General features: G+C 33.9%; 2 long non-coding RNA genes across 2 annotated transcripts in view; one reads left to right on the plus strand and one right to left on the minus strand.

The window, feature by feature from the left end:
* LOC135841164 (uncharacterized) overlaps positions 1 to 16,928 on the minus strand; it is a 264,305-nt gene extending 247,377 nt beyond the window's left edge. Inside the window, exon 1 of the long non-coding RNA XR_010557852.1 lies at positions 16,509 to 16,928. This is a non-coding gene — a long non-coding RNA (uncharacterized LOC135841164). The remainder of the gene's footprint in view (positions 1 to 16,508) is intronic.
* LOC135841621 (uncharacterized) lies at positions 4,521 to 5,504 on the plus strand. Its single transcript, XR_010557953.1, has 3 exons — positions 4,521 to 4,654; positions 4,715 to 4,912; positions 4,989 to 5,504. It is a non-coding gene; the product is annotated as an uncharacterized LOC135841621 (long non-coding RNA).
* Positions 16,929 to 18,050: the final 1,122 nt, after the last annotated feature.

The raw sequence follows: 18,050 nt of genomic DNA on the forward strand, positions 1-18,050 counted from the left end.
AAACGTTCATTTTATATAAACTTTCAACTCCACAATCCAATGAAATTTCATCAGTCATAAATGGCCTATGCAATCTGATGAGTAGGGCCGATGAAGTGGCATCAGCACAAATATCAACGATGATCACTATGAGTATTCTCAAATAAGTTACTTACTTACATCTCTACCTACTGTTTATTTTTAGGCATGTATGTACATGAAGGTTTATTATAATGATCACTATGAGTATTCTCAAATAAGTTACTTACTTACATCTCTATCTATTGTTTATTTTTAGGCATGTACAGTACATACATGAAGGTTTATTATAAAATGTATGTAACTGTATAGTCTTAATAAAAAGTTCACAATCTTATTACTGACTATGTACATTGTACATCCCTACTTATACTTGAAAGGTATCAACTTGGTAAAATTGATTTACCAACTTCAAAATGATGGTTTGAATTGAGTACTTTGTTTAGCATAGGTTTAAAATGATATTTGATATGCTATCGTTTAGAAAGGAGTGAGATTGAGACAGGTTAGGATCGCGAGCTCTTCACACGATTCTACAAATAATACTACTGCCAAAATAAAATTGACTAGTCTTATATGTATATAAGTACATTATGAGGTTATGGTAAGGGGCAAGGGAGAATATATAGTCCATGGATGTGTAGTCCACTCTGATCCATGGTCTATGTGACTGTAGTCTGAAGCTATAGTCCAGACTAACATTCGCCGAAAAACCCCGAGAAGAAAAATTTGAAGAGGAAGGCAGCCGAAAAGGAAAGAGAAGCGAAGAGTAGATAGTCCATTGGACCATATGGACTATAGTCCGGTTTGGAGGATGAAAGCCTTTTTAAATCCGTCGTGAAATCGTTAGAACGTAGCTCTGCATGAGAAGGAATAAAAGAAATAGTAACGACTACGAGGTAACTCTTGTACACTAGATTCTGGGTTGGTAGGTACATTTACAATTCGTCCTTTAGACTTCATTTGGCCATCAACGTAAGCTGAAATTATTTGAATGAATGCAATTCGTAAGGCTAGAAATCGTTCTTCTAATGCTGTCAATTTTTCAAGTTGTGGAGGAATTATAGGGAATACTAATTCTTCATAAGATGAAGATAATGGCGGTGGTTTATTTTAATTACTGTCATTACTGTTTGCATACAATTGTTAATCAATAGTTAAATAATGCATTGTATTAGGCTGAAAATCACTTATATCACAGGTATTACAGACATATTCAATTGCTACAATATTTTCTGTTAATTGTTTCAAAGTGTCGCTTTTGTTGATTAAGCTCATTAAAAATTCATGGACATCTTGTTGCTGAGTTTTTGATGTGAATGGGTTACCAAGAAACTGCCTTAAAGGAGTCGTTTGACTTTTTTTAAATTTTTGAAAATTTGACATGATTAACCAATTCCTGCGTTAATTTATCGTATTATATTCTCTTGGAAGTACAAAAAAAAAGTTTTTGAAATTTTTTCATTTCAGGAAAAATTATGATATAAATTATCCTTGTCAGCTTGTGACTCGTGTCATCGATGAACTGCGATGCGGCCCACTTGCTAATTTGGCTAGTTAGCCAAATCCATAATATCATGTTGCTTGTCTCATTCAGTCGTTCGACAGGTTTGCTCCAAGTGATTTCAAGGAACCAGTGTTTGTCTAACACCTGTTCTAAATATGAGCATCATTTGAAATTGTACAACATTTGAATAAATCCAAAGTTGTATTATTCTTGTAAGTTATGCAAAAACGGTTTTCTAATATGTATGTACAATACTATGAGCGAATATAATGTGATTAAATTACAACAAAACATTATAATTACAATAAAACTTTTTTTTTGATTTTTCAATGTAAATTTTGAAGTTGACGATCCAACATTTTCCTGCAGTTTTTCGAAGTCTCCTCTAAAACTTTTCATTGAATGCCCTTTCAATTTTCCAAAACAAAAAAAAGTAACAAGACGCCCCACCGACCACCCTAATTAACATCGACCTACCATTGGCTCCTTTCCGAAGCTGCGAATTCCACAGAACGCCGCTGTTATCACCACTACGACGTTCCATACTTTGGTCGCTGAATTGCCATTTTAAAGTTGAAAGCATTTTTTTTTTTCGGTGATGGTTTTACCAACAAAATAAAAATTCTAGTATCAATTTTCATTTTTTTTTTTGTTATAAAGCTGGAAAACGCATCAACTGAAGAATTCAATGTTTTTGAATGCAAATCTGCATTTAGAAAGAGGATTTGCTTCGTCAAAATTAAAAATAAGATGTTGATTGATATTCAAGGTTTTTTAAATTTAAAATAGAATCTGTTACATGTAGTATGCTTTCTGATAAATTATCTGTACTCAAAGCTTTAAAAATGCACTCGAAATTAAAAGTAATTTGCAAGAAAGGTATTGCAGAAGAAGAGTTTAGATCAACACAAGGCAGAGAGCCACATCATGTAAAACAATATTTATACACACGGAGGCCAGAAACTATCTAGTAAAACCGCACAAAGCACCGCAATATAACTCGTATTTATGCATTTAGAGAACATCTCTATAACGAGTAAACTTTTATTAGGCAATTAACTCAGCCTTTAGTTGGTTTCGTCAAAGATTACTGGAAATAATATTTCACCACATAAACGCATATATAGCAATCTAGCAGGAGTATAGAGAAAGCAACCAACAGTGTAGTAAAGTTATATGTATAAGTTAGTGCAACAAGGCAGACAAAAGCTCCACATATATACATAGTAGGTATAATATCTTTAGACAAGGAAACCATATTAATTGGTCATTATTATTCCCTTTTATCAATTATGATGAATTTCCAAGCAAGCGAATTCGAGCTCTTTTTAGTGCGAGATGCGTAACGCGTTTGAGAAATTTTCCAACTTTTGATATTGTCGCTGTTAAGTCAAGAGATGTGTGAGCGCCGCCATGCCATGCGATGTGGTTGTGATGACGAAAGACAGGCATGCATACAACAAAGCTCTCTCTCTATCTTCCCCGCCACGGCACGTATTCTGACTAGGACGACGTATATATCTCTTCAAACTTGGCGGAAAATTAAATGAAACTATAATTAATACCGATGAGAAAGGAAACGTTACCCGTTACCGAGGTAAACGACAGTAAGGGGTTCTATGGCAAAAATAATTCCACAGTATAAAATTTTATTGTACCCATTATCCTTTTACTCGTATAATATCTATACGTATAGGAATAAGTATTACATATACACGTAGGTACCTACTCGTGAGTAACGTATTAGGCCTATATGTACGAGTATACATATACGAGAGTACGAGCACAGCACACAAGTACAAAGCAATAAACATGTGAAGTGTTTAATATGCGTAACCGTTGATTAATACGTTACAAGTGTTTCGAAATGGTAATCTTGTCAAAGGATTATTTTTTCTGCCTAATGAAAATGCCTGCTCGTTTTATTGATGTTAATTTTTCTCTCCATCGTTTCAGCATCCCCTTCTACTCGTAGGTGCTTTCACCCTGCACTGTTTTCATACCATATTAATCAGCGCAGCTTATGAAAGCTCATTGCAGTCATATGTGGATTGAAAATGAAATTTCGAACTTTGTAGAATTAATTTTTTTCTCGTAATCCATGAAAGTGTAGGCAGATCAGGTAAAAAAATCACTAAAAAATTTTTTACCTGGCCGAGATTTTTTTGCAGGAGATTGTCGAGGGTGACCCCTTGAATAATTCCTGAGAGTCATTACGTAAAACTGCATTGAATTGACGAAGTGGAGGGGATGGTCACTGGTCAGTCGTGCAAGTATTTCCAGTCTGTCTCCAGATTTTGTTCGCGATGTGTATTTTTTGTATCGTGTTTCGTGGATTGATTGTTTTATTGTGTCTGGTTCGAATTTAAGCGACATTTGTTGTATTTGCTACAAACAGAATACCGATGTTTCGTTAATTACAATGTCCCAAAAAGGACTTCAGGCTCTAACAGCGGCCAGTGAAGCACGTGTATACACTAAGAGAAGGTTTTTTGAGAATATGTCATCAGTCACGTACATGTTATGATGCAGGTTGAGCTACACCAGAGAACAAGATTTGGAAAAGCTCATACTCAGTGCATCAGGTTTACTAGCGGTAGGTACGTATGATATTAGTTTTCGCAAATAAAATTTGTATATACTTAGTTAGAGGTACCTACTACGCGTACAAACTGACGTAAGTACATGAATTAAAAACTTAATTCGACGATGTTGCAAGAAACTTGTTAAACCACCCAGAAGAAGATGATAGCAATTAGCAACATTGAAAATATTCGGATTAACTTCGATTCACTACATCGAAGTATTAGAAATTCATTAATACATAATGACAATTTGAAAATAATAAGTTTGAACATTTGCAAGACATGAAACCTATCATTCTAAAGGGCAAAAACGTGAGCCACCACATCCGCATACAACTAAACAAACTAACACCGGCAAAAAGCACTGTTATCAATGTTTTGGTCATTTCAAATGCGAATTTGATGAAATTTAGATCGTATTGAGCAGAATAATACCGTTTGAATAATTAATTGATTATTAAAACCGCATTAAAATAGCATCGAACGCAAAAACATTCGTATATAGCTCCATCTTCGTACGTGTATCGCCGAATACAAGCTACGAGTAAGTTATTTTTATTGTACAGCATATCTAGCTCAACACTAATCGAAATTTTTTTCATAGAAAAATGGAAAACGCACCGATCCACGAAGCTACCATTGCAATTCAAAAAATTCGTCGTACTTGTAAAGTAGAAAAGAGAGACGGCGAATATTGCCGGTTATGTTATATTAAAAACCACCCGGATGAACAAGAATACCCAAAATGGATCCGACTCGATTAGTTAGAATGGTGGGATGGCGTGACGAATAATCAGCCATGGTATGTAAAATTTAAATAAAATTTTCAACCACACCAACCCATAAATGATGGGAAATACTAATTTCTTGATATGTAGTTTACAAATTCATTTAGAATTTTGGGCATTATCAACATGGCAAGAAAAGAAAATTTATGTATGCAATTTGATCCAAATGAATGAGACAGCTGGAGCAAGAGATAGAAAAAAATGAAGATGAGTCTAGAGTTTGACCATCCCATTCATTGGTTCATTATTTGAATGTCGGTGCATCCACATACAGAGTTTGCAAAAAAATGTTCTTGAATACTTTTAGTCTCAGTGAATCTTCTGTTCATTCCTGGAAAATTGAACAAAATGGTCACATTTCTCATTTCTCCACCATCAAAACAAAAAAACACAGTCCACAAGTAGTAATATTTTTAGTTTATTCTGTGTAAAAGATATTCTTTTGGTTGGGTTATTCATAAGATAATTTCATTTTTTGTAATTTTTTGCATGTTGTATATTGTTTTTATTTCTTATATGTTCTCAAGTTTTCTTCACCTACTACGTACGTAATATTCACAAGCTATTTCACCTTGTATGCACTTGTAAATAAATTCTAATACTTGTATCAATTATCTGTTGTAATGTTATGTCATGTTCATTAGTTTCATTTGTTTTCTTCTTTCTGAAATTTCAAAATTCAAGATTGAAGCAACATTGTAATAGCACACTTCACCATATAGCAAAGGTATAAGTCATTTATATTTACTCTATAATAATATTTGAGTGTTTTTAATTTTCAACTAAGTTTCAACAATGCTAAAAATTGTGAGTAGGGAATAGTGTCTAGAAGTGGTCTGCACAGCCTGAGTACTCGGGCAAAAAGTCCATCCTGACCCAAAAACTCAAAACAAGCCCAAGCCCGTGCTACACTGACAACACAACGCAGCATTTCCATACATAAAATTAAGTAATGAATAAAGGGATATGGTAGCGTAGTTTATGAGCTTGAAATTTCCGTATATAATATTTTAAACGAAACCAAAGTGATCACTCAAGAATTTGATTCGTACTTTGGCAAATGAAAACTTCAGAATTAGCCGTTTGATAATGGCAACAGCCAATTCCATTTGCAAGTCAAGTTATTTTTCAACTCTCAAGTTGGGTAATCAATTTATCACTCTCAAAACCCTAACAAACTGAAAAATCATTTTTTCAACTAAAACGAGTAAAGCGCGAGTTGTAAAATGAAGAATCATTAGTCAATTGCTCCCTACTACACACAATCAATCAGTCAGTCGCGAGTAAGTTGATGCATTCTCAGACAGTCAAATTTTCTGAGGTAATTTGAAGGCAGGTTTTTATCTTACTGGCTAATCATAGTAATCATTATACATTCACCATATAAATAGATATCAACTCGTATGTTGCAAAATAGTTTATCTCCAAACGTTGTCGAGTGTAGAAGTACCTACTTATTCGTTAAATTAATAGATACTTACATTAGTGCTGAAAGCTGTTTACTAAGTTTTACCATGGATCAATTATTAGTAGCATTCAATAATTGTGCTCAGCAAGAATTGCTGCCATTTATGAAATTCAGTGCTTTTCCTGATGGCACAGTATTCGATGTCAAGTCATTTTCGTGTTATAAAACTAGATATGGAATGACAGTGGTAGTTAATGCCGCGGACTGTAAGCTGAATTTACCTAAATCAGTTCATCACTTATTTGATACTCGTGTGAAGCTACTCAAGTGGAATACGAGGGAGAACCTCAAGCTCACTTACCATGGTATAAAAAATAATATTTTGCAAATTAGTATAACGTGTTGTTAAGTAGAATAAGTGTGTCCATCAGGTTTGAATCGAGGTGATCTGATTTTTCAAATACAAACTTGGTAACAGTAGATTAAATTTTTGAGTTCACAAACGATTTTGATTTTTAATGGATTTTCAAGAAATCAAACTCTGGTCCAAAATTAGAGAAAATACATTAGAGGTGAAATGACAAACAGATATCATGATAGCTAACTAGTATCAATATTTTTTGACAAATCCCTCACAATGTAAGTAATTTTATTCATCAGTAGTTTATTAAGATTTCCACATCTTTTAGCTAACAACTTATTCAAGATGAGTGACTTACGTTGAAATTGTGGTGAATTATGACAGATTGTTGTGAATTTCGCTTAAATGTCGGTGCCAATAATGACCACAAAAATGACACCACATGGGTTCCAAAACATTTCCTCAGTTTTAGAAATGATATCCTACACTATTTTGGCATCATTAATCCAAAACATCGAAGAAGTGGTTTGCCCAAAAATTGATTTTTTTTGTAAAAAAATGCTTTATTATAGCCCTATTTATGCCATGCAACTTCCTGATCATGGCATAAGTAAATAGCGTCACAATGAAGCACTCATCACGAAAATCTGAACTTTTGGGTAACCCTCATCCGCCAATGTGGCCCATAAGAGGATCAAACTACAAATCTAGCCTCCTATTCCTGTTCAGCAGATTAGATTTGATTGTGTTTTGTGTTTATCAAGATGACCCACCTTGAGGAAAAGTTTGAAAAAATGTTCAACTGTTGGAATATAGTTCATATCACCCTCCGTTGTCTGCAGAGAAACAGAGGGAAATACGGCGGTTCTTCAATGCGTATATGGATCATCAGCTATATCTAAGAAAAGTATGCCCGGAACATTGTTCAAGATTTGATAAATAGTTGGTTACTTTATAATTATTATTTTAAGAAGTTCTGTTTAAATTCATTTTCAAGGGCCCATTTGTTTTTCTGCAGTCTCAAGTTGAACTTCCATCAGTTCTATTTTGTCCAATATAGTATTATTTAATGATTTGATATTTATATCATTTTAATAAACTGAAATTCTAACACTGATTTTAATTAAAAAATAGAGTAAGTAACGTATAAAACATTAGGGATCGAAATGCCCAGGATGATTCGTTAAATCAATTTTTGAATGAAGTGGGAGAAAAAGATATTACTATAACGTCGATTATCGATTACTGTGAAAAATGGTTTGCTAGTTTGATTAAAATCAAATGAAGAACAAAAATTCAAGTACATACTTATGTGAATAATTAAAAAAGTTTTGGAAAAATTCAAAGTGGCTAAACTCATGTGTTTTGGGTGAATTCAAAAATTTTTGTTGAAAACTTGTTGGAAGTGTGATTTATTTTTACTTGAAGAAATTGTTTTTTTTTACCCTTGCAGGCAAATTTTTTGGGTCCAACAATCTTTTAAAGTACCTACTCAACAATGTTTCATCAGAATTTCAAAAACCCTAGGACAGGGACATTTCCCTTATTTTACCCAGTAGTACACTTTTTTTCAAAAAAATAATTTTTGTTTGGTGTGAGTCAGTTTCTATTTTTTTGGAACTTTTTTTTTTTTTTTTTTAAACCATTATGTATTCAGTCTCTCTTCATTTTCTTCTTCCGCAAAATCAGCAATTTTTTTTTCAAAACTGAAGCAAAATAAAATCCGAGATTTCCAGTAATGATAACACCTTTGAGATACTTCAAGTAACACGTATCTTTGTACTTTGTAACTCAGACTCTCACATAAACTACATAGATACAAGTTAAAAAGATGAAAAAAACTCACATCATTGGGGTAGATACAATGATACATAAATTTAAAAAAAAAAAAAAAAACATGTGAAAATTAGTAAACCCATCCCCGTCGTAATTTCGAACCTCCTGTAAACATGTGGTTTTTAGTCGTCGAGTCGGTTTTTTTTTCCTTCTTCCATCATTCATTGTATCGAAAAAAACAAACAAATCTATAGTCACCCCGCTGAAGTCTCACATTGAAAAAAATTTCGCGTCACGTAAATTACCTCGAAATAAACGACGGCTTATACAATTGACGCTCGCGAGGAGAATAGTTTTTTAAAATTACTAAAGCAATTCGAATCGATAACTATAGGCGGTGTTTGAGAAAATGCCATATTTAACCAATAACAGCTTTTTGTTTGACAAGTATATCGGGTGGAAACGATACTCTTAAATAATCTGGCAAAGATTTGATATTTGCAAACCTCAATTAAGCATAGGGGATGATTCTGAGCACCCCTTTTTTTACACCATCGTCATCATAGACGACAAACGATCGCGAAGATTTTAAAAAAAAAGCGAACCCTTGCTAATAAATATATCGAGTAGGAAAATTTTTCAATATGAGCCGATATATGGGATGAAATGAATTTACAATATTTGCCTTTTTCTTTTCTTTCTTCTTTACAGATGTACAATGTTTTTTTTGTATGTATGTGTATTGATTATGGTATAGCATTTCGCGCAATATGACCGCGATATTTAAACCTTGAATTGGATTTTTTCCTCCGTAGTACAAATGGGTCTTGTTTAATGGGAGGGAAGTGAAAATCCATTGTATTTTGGCGGGTGTCACTTCGAAGCGTAGAACCGAGCTAAGCCAAAGGATTGATTTTAAAATGAGAAATACAAGTAAGACGCGCGCCTTTTGACCGTGTATGCTTTTTTGTATAAGCGTTGGTAAATCTGTCTGTAAGTAAGCAACACGGGTTTGGCTCGAGGATACTTGTGGATAGGTTTAAGTATCTTGTGTGGTTTTGTCGTGAACAATGGACGAGTTGAGAAAAGGGTTTCCTAGTGTATAAGTATTGAAAAAAAAAAAAAGGTACTCGAAGAAATTTTCATTTAATTGTACGTATATAACGAGGCGACGACAAGTCAGAGGAGTCGTCTTACGTATATAGGAACAGGTAAATCGTGTTATTTATTTCCTTTGTACGTGCGCAAACGTATGCGGAAAAGGCTCACGTCAATTTGTCGACTGTTGACAATTGAATACATACCACATGTGAGACATGAGAAGCAAGAAGTGGATTTGAATACCAATTGAGAAGGGTTGTCCTTGATTTCTTTCCGTGATAAGATTTTCTTTACTGATGCACTTCTAAATGATTGTATTCAATTTTGATACCTTAAGGAGGGTGATAGGGTTATTAGAATTATTTCATGAGTGATATCAACAGAACTGATTCAATAGTTAGAATGCCAAGTATGAGCATAGGCTGGGCGAACTTGAATTTTAAAAAAGTTGGAGGATTCCAACTAAATTCAATGAAGATTTATTTATTCTGAGCTGAATGTCACTCAGAAAAAATTTCAACTGTCCAGTGCCCCTGGGTAGGAAAAATGGGCCCACAAAGAGGAAGAATTTCGAAAAAATTGTGTTTTTTTTTGCTTTAGCTCCTACTGGCTCACTATGAAGACTCCAATCAGCGGTTGAAAATTGACGAATCACTTATTATTGGGTAAATTCCTATTACGAAAATTTTTCATTCTCAAATTATGTATTTTGCTTCAATATGTATATAACCAAAACATCGAGCGATTATTTCTAAAATTGTGGAAATATTTTGGAATAAAGTGGTGACAATTTTTTGGTTATTATTGCCAACTTCAAAAAACAGAAAACAATTGATTATTTTTTGGAGTATTTTTCTCAATTTTCTGTGTAAAAATGACCAAAAAATTGGCACTACTATATTTTAAAATATTTCCACAGATTCATGTTCGATGTTTTGCTCTAATTAATGCGAAATATTCAAGAAGGAAAAATTTTCAAAATATAAATTTACCCAAAAATTAGCGATTTGTTAATCATCAACCGCTCATTAGAACTCTAAAAACAGATAGCAGGGGCTGGAGCGAAAAAACTACGATTTTTTTTTTGAAAATATCCACTCTTTGAGAATCCATTTCTTCTCTCCAGGCACACTACGGGAGTTGATATTTTTTCTGCGTGATTTCAAATTCAAAATGAAAATCTCCATTGAATTTGGTCAAACTCCTGCGACATTTTTTCTCGTCATCCAGCAAAAAAAAAATTAGAATATATTTCAGATTGAGAATAAAAATTTCTGTATTTAATACAGAAATACGAAACTTACTAGAAGGTTCAACCAAATTAATGCAACCATCAGGTATTGGAGAAGATTTCATAAAACGACTCTCTCAAAAAGTGGGAGTGTGTTAATTTCGATATTGAACTAACAAAGGAAAATGGATCGAGAGGTTTTTGAAAACCTCATAACAATTTCCATCCTTGAAAAGCCGGGACAATCAAACAATACGACGCAGCAAACATGAGGGCAGCGCAGTAATTAATTAAATGCCATAATTGTGATCAGTCTAGTCTATTCCTATTATTCAATGCGTTTGGTGTGCAAATTTACTAAATTCCGACATTTATCGATGGCAACATCCAGAGCACACCAAATACTACCTTTTGGAGCTTTTAGAGAGCTTTTACAAAACCTTCAAATTGCCCTCAATTACATTTTTAGTTTGAAAAAGAATCGTTTTGCTCACCACCTAATTTACAGATATTTTTTTCGCCAGCGAAAGTCAGGTCAGCGCTGATTGGAGAATTCTTCGAATTCGAGTAAATCGTTAAAGATTAAGGTGGATGGTGAAAAAAAAAATTTGGAGGAATTATATCAAATTTAGTGGAAATCTCAATTTCAAGTTGAAGTTCAGACAGAAAAAAATTGCAGCTTCGGGAAGATATTTGGGTACTCCGGGAGGAGGCATTTTCGAAAAAAATTGTAGTTGTTTGGCTCTAGCTCCTAACAAATCCGTATAATGTTAAAATAGTCTAATTTCAAAATATAGTATTTCAAATTCTGCGTCATCCTAGACGTATGGTTTTTCCCAAATATTTTGAATTAATCATATGGCAGAACATCATTTCTGAAACTGGGGAAATATTTCGGAACCCACTTTCCAAGTCAGCATTGCCAATTTTTTAAAAAAATGGGAAAATTTGGCGTTTTTGGCTATTTCCCTCAATTTTTTGTCCTGCTGCTTCTCCGAGACGGAGTCATTGCTCATTGGTGTACTATTATGTTACTTAGTACGTAATGACTGCGTCGCCAAGAAGTGCATACTGTCGACGTCTATTTTAAATTTACGTCTCTGTCGATTTTGTTATACTAACTGAAAAGTTAAGGCTTGTATTCCAAAATATTCTTCCAGTTTCAAAAGTGATAGAAAAAAAATACTTTCAAAACACGAATTCACCTAAAAACAAAGAGATTCGCAAATTTTCAATCACTCAGCAGAAACTTACAGATACGTGGTCTTGGATTTTGACTGCAATAGTCCAGACGAACACAGAATTTCAATACAATCTTTTAGAACTGAGCCATTTCTATCATAACAGGTTGGGCAAGGGCTAGAGCTAAAAAAAAACAAGATTTTTTCGAATCTGTCCTAACTTCGAGCACTCATATCTCTTCCCTTCAGAGGTATACATCCGAAACTAGAAATTTTTCTGGATGACTCTGTAACGGTCAAATTCGTGGCTAAAATCCATTAATTCGTGGTTGAGAATTTGTTTAATTTTTTGTTCATTTCTGGCGATCATTTTATGATAAAATTCCAATAATATTCGGCCGTCAATGTTTTTGTTTTTTTTTCTCGACATTTCTGTACTCTGAAAATTTTTCTCTCGTCATTCTATTCTGATTCATCTCGTCAATTGACAACGTTTATATTTCTTATTATTTTTCGCCATGTTATTTTTGCCAAAATAATTATTTTGTTATTTTTTGTTTTTGCATTTATTTTTTCGTCATGTTATTACGTTTCACAAAATGAAACTTATCTTTATTCGCGCATACTTTCGCTTCAAGTCAACCTATAGTGTTAAAATGTCCAGCTCGCAAGTAAAAACGCATTCTTATGAAACGAGGTAAAGCAATATTTTTTCATAAATTCAGATTTTTAAAAACTACTTACTGGATCTAATTTCATTCGAAATGCATGGTTTTTGTTTCATTTCAGTACTAGATCGTGTCACATAAAGTAAACGTCTGGCTAACTGTCATAAGTTATAGAATAATTGGTCCAGTTTTCTATGAACAAAACCTGACTGGTGCTCTGTATAACAATATCATAAATGCTGCGATTCCAGTAATTTTGCAAGCAGTACCAATAGAAGAAAATAAATTTAATATTTTTCCAACATGAAACATTTCTAGTCTGATTAGGTATAATAATTAATTCAATATTATAAAAAAGTTAATCCTTGACGTAAGATAATATTTTTGAGTGAGTGAGAGCGTCAAACGTGCTACCCGCCAGAGGTGACATGGAAGATTTATATGAGAGTAGTACCATCTTGTAGCTCTTGTCGAGGCGAACACGGCGCACTACCTACAAGCCCCTCTATCCATTCATGGAAAGAAACTACGGCAGTTTGAAGTCCACCAAATGAGCAAAACCATATAAAAATGAAAATTTGTCAAAATAAAAAATTCGACCTGGGGAACTGTTGTAGAGCATTTTTTTAGCTGAAAATTGCAATTTTTGGGATTGGCCTAATTTCATTTTTGAAAGATCTATGCAACCTTGAAGTTTTGAAACTGATCAATTTCTGAAAAATTTCAAATTTACACAAATTGATCTGTTTCAAAATTTCAAAATGGCACAGATCCTTCATGAAATGAAGGTAGGCCAATCCCAAAAATTGCAATGTTCAGCTAAAAATGAAGCTCTACAAGTTCCCTAGGTCGAATTTTTCATTCTGACAAATTTTCATTTTTTGGTTTTGCTCATTTGGTGGACTTTGGACGCCCGTAGTTTCTTCCCATGAATAGATGGAGGGGGCTTGTAGTTAGCGCGCCGTGTTCACCTCGACCAGAGCTACAAAATGGTACTACTCCCGTATAAATCCTACATGTCACCTCTGGCAGGTCCGCCGATGGCAAGTCTGCTGAACGTGGTGATCAGAATGCAGGCATTAACTGATCACGGATTTGGGGCGACAGGCCCTCTAAAAACTTGGAACCTATTTTTCGACGATGCTATGATAAATCACATCACAGAATGCACAAATATAAAGTTACATGTAGACATCCATCGATGATGAAATAAATACTTCGCCAAAAGAAATAATAGCTGTTTCTGGGAAAGAAAGAAGAAAGAAGAAAAATTGGTGTTTGATGTGCTTTATTATTTATGTCCTATACATAGATGCTAAGAACAAAGAGAATGATGTGAAAAGATCCAGAAATGGGGCTGGACCAAATATTGGTTTGTTCACAGCCCCAAAGAAACGAAATTCGGATTCAAAGGCAATCTGCCAAATAAGGTATTTGTGCCTGTAGAGTATGAATGTCCAGCTCGCAAGTAAAAACGCATTCTTTCATGTGAATTACCTATTTGGGGTTCTCCTGGCACTAACTTTCGACCCAAACACTAAAAAAAGGTTCAAAATAGTTGCCCAGTGTTATTCAACTAGGATATTGCTTGCTTAATCATTACATATGATTTGAATTTCAGGATATCGATAAAAGGTTACAAGACAACCTACAAGTGCGTAATATACCAAAAGATGACGATGTGACGATGAGGAGAGTTCTTTTTTCAGAGAATGACGCTTTGACACTTATTTCCATGTACGCAATCATACATTTAAATTTTATTTTAACGAACAGACGAACAAACTAACAAATAATTGAAGTCGATGGTTAATTCGTCAGTAACTAATAAGTGGATGAAAGCGATCCCTAGCTCTGAAAAATGAAGTAAGATATGTAAGTAAAGTAAGGGTTCATTGTAACTTGTAAGAACGCTATAATGATCGATGAGAAATATTATAAAAAGTAACGTAGGTAAATCCGCCAAGTATTTTCTACAAATAATAATGAAAACTCATCGACAGAAGACAGAACATTCATTTTCTACAAAGTATCTGTTAGGTATTCTGTCATTTTTTTTTCAAACGTCGGATAAAACATCTTTGGAAGTGGATAAAAACAACCATGGTTTGTAGATTACTGCACGTTGATTTCAAAAATCGTAGGTATACCGTATAACTACTTTTCATAAAAACTAAAGTGATAATAATGTTTTGATTTTGATTAGAATATGAAACGATCTATTTGTGTGTGTACGCGTGTGTGAGTGATAGATGATAGTTGATAAGATGCTGAAAACGCTAACATTTGGCAACATCGCAACAACAGGTTTTTGGTGAACGATCACTGTCCCCTAGTGAGGAGGTTAGCTAGAACTAGAAGTGAATTTAAATCTGAAAATTATCTGAATCAACTGGCGAGTTCCGAGTTAGGACTTCCAAAAGGAGTCTACTACAGAGGTCACATTACCCCACGCTTCAACAAAGTTGGCATATCTAGGTCGAAGGGAGAGGGCCAGCTTTCAACTCGAAAGCATTCACTTCACTATGCTTTAACTTCACTGTCCTCGTTTCTTTACAGTGTTGCCAGTACCCAAGATTTTTCTTGAGATTGCAAAAGGTTTTTCACCGGATTCGAATATTGCTCAGAACATGAAGCTGGGTCGCACTAAAGCAACAAGTGTTACGGAAAATGTAATTGGATTACAATAATCCATGAAAATATTGTTGCTTAACTGAAACAATGCAAATTTTCTTTGATGATTGACGAGAGTACGGACATATCAGCGGACAAGGATTCATGTCTTGTAGTACGTTTTTATGATAACAAGAAAAAAAATTGTAGATTATTTCTACAATCTAATCTCAGTTAAAAGCTGCACAGCTGATGCACTGTATAAAAAATCATTGCTTGTTTCGAAGAGGATGGTATTCCTTACAATTACAAACCAAACCTAATAAGGTTAAAGTTGAAGAGATTGAAAACGTATCTCCGAAATTCTATAGGCGAAAATCGGCTGGATGGTTTAACTTCGCTAAACATATTGTAATTTCGCTTATTCGTAGATAAGCCTTTTGCTTTATGAAGATTAATAAAGTGCATTCGTTTTCACAGTTTTTTTTCCATTACTTACTTTAGTTCAATTTGAATTGATTTTTGTTAAAAAAAACAGTCGGTAAATTAGATCGTTTTAAACGAATAAAAACTCCCTCTTCTAGGAAAAAATCCAAATCCCCCTCCCCCGAGAAAAAATCCTGCCAAAGGTACAACTGACTGCGAAACTGAATTTCTCGAATATTAGCCAATATATTTTAAGAACTCCTGATCACCCATTTTGTGAATTTGTGATTTCTAGGTGAATAAAACGGTTTAGGGTCACGTGGTCACGAGGAGGATCATTAGTCGACTACCAACATTAAAAGAATGATTATGTACATATGTACTTCAATTTTAACACGCAAGCGGTGAAAGGTGAAATGAACAAAAATGTACCATTTCAAACCATTACACAGAGGGGCTTGATACTCGAGAGGACTAAAATTTTACCCCATCCGCCCATCGTTTCACCATTCTTTAGTATGTACTGAACTAAATAATAAACGTAATAATCCACAATACATACATTTCAGAGTATCAGAGTACCGATTTGCAGACAGTCGAGAACAATTTTCTCAAATGAGAAATGAGATACTCATGTACCTAGGTGGTAAATTTCAGCATTAAAGAAACTGACTAGTGACTACGCAGAACGAAAAATGGCGAGCGTTCGAACTGAATAGACGCCATAGGTAGTTCACAATATCAACTACAGCAGACCATTTTGTCAATAAATAAGTACATGAAAGTAACTTATACAATATTATATCTACATACATTACCTAGGAATGAGGAATGAATAAACTCACGTGGTGAAAATTTCCTCCGTAGTAGTCAAAATGGACACCGAGAACGAATTTATCTGCTTCGCGAAAGTTGAAATAATACGAACGCCGCCATCGTAATCGCTCACTAATTTGTGTAATACGAAACAAGAAACCCGATCGCGAACATTACTATTTAATTCATTAACGTTTTAAAAATCGAATATGTCGCGAAAATCGAAACATTGAATACTATAAGTACATCCATGATCCAAATCCAAAATATCAAAATACCACGTTTAACCGATTGAGAAGTACGTAACCAACGATATACTTCGAGCATCGAGCACCTCTCTAGTCTACTGTCTAGACAAAACTTGCACATTGCACAAAATAATTCTTTATACTACGCGTTATCCGTCATCGTTTTTATCGCTATTTCGAAAACACCCCACAATAGAGAGAGAGAGATAAGAAATTCCAAGTAAAACGCTGCCAAACGTCTATGCCTAAGGTGTTCGCAAACTGACCGAGAACCCGAAACAAGGGAAAATGTGAATCCTTTGGTTAACGACGCATTTTTTTCAAAATAATTTTCAATTTAATATACTTGAGCATTGAACAGTTGAACAAACAAGAGTAGAATGCAAAATTGACTAGTGGTTTGTCAGAAGTAAGAGGAGGGTACTCCAGAAGATGACAGTTTGTAAACATTATCAACTTGATCGAAGCGTAAAGATAAGGATGAAAAGATTACTTATTTGAAGATAAACTGTCTTTTATTACGTCATGAATCATAAATTTAGTTGTTCCCAAAATTTGTTCTGCATATTTAAAAATTAAAAGAGCAACTGGGTTGACATTTTTGAAAATTTCAAAGTTTAAGTAGATGGTTTCAGACATAAATCTTTCTAAAGTGGACAAACAGATTGAGCCATCTTCTCTAATAGTTCTACCGAATTGACATCAGGTTTACGTACTACGTTTACTGAAATTGAAAAACATGTAAAATTGTAAAATGAAATGTTCAACCTTTTAACCTTTTCTTGATAATCACAAAGACAATTTTGAGCGAAAAGTTTTGCAAAAAAAAAAAAGAATAATAATTATAATCGTGAGAATTTATTTTATTTGCTTTCTTCTTCCCATGTATGATTAATGTAAGAATCGTAATTTTTTCATGATCATTAATTTCAAACCGTAACTATTTCTAGAATGAAAATAGCTTTTGAACTTTGAAACTTGAATCTAAGACGAAAAGAGAAAGGTGAAGATACAGGAAAAATAAAATTGTAATTCAGCCCGAGCGAAGCGAGGGCGAAAACCTTTGAAGATTTATGCTTCAAAAGGTAGGAATCAACAGTATTTTTAATGAGAAAAATTACAAGAAAAAAAATGGAAAATGCATTATGAAATAGAAAATTCAAGAGGAACTTTTTTGAAAAATCCTTGCTATTACACAGAAATTGTCAAAATCCCTGCTATTTTCCTGCTTCCTTGCTACCTCGAATGAAATCCTTGCTGTTTCCTTGTTTTCCTTGCCAGTAGACACCCTGAAATAGCTATGAGCCTCAAGAAATAAAATAT

Source organism: Planococcus citri, chromosome 3, assembly GCF_950023065.1.
Source record: "Planococcus citri chromosome 3, ihPlaCitr1.1, whole genome shotgun sequence".
Taxonomy (NCBI): Eukaryota; Metazoa; Arthropoda; class Insecta; order Hemiptera; family Pseudococcidae; genus Planococcus; species Planococcus citri.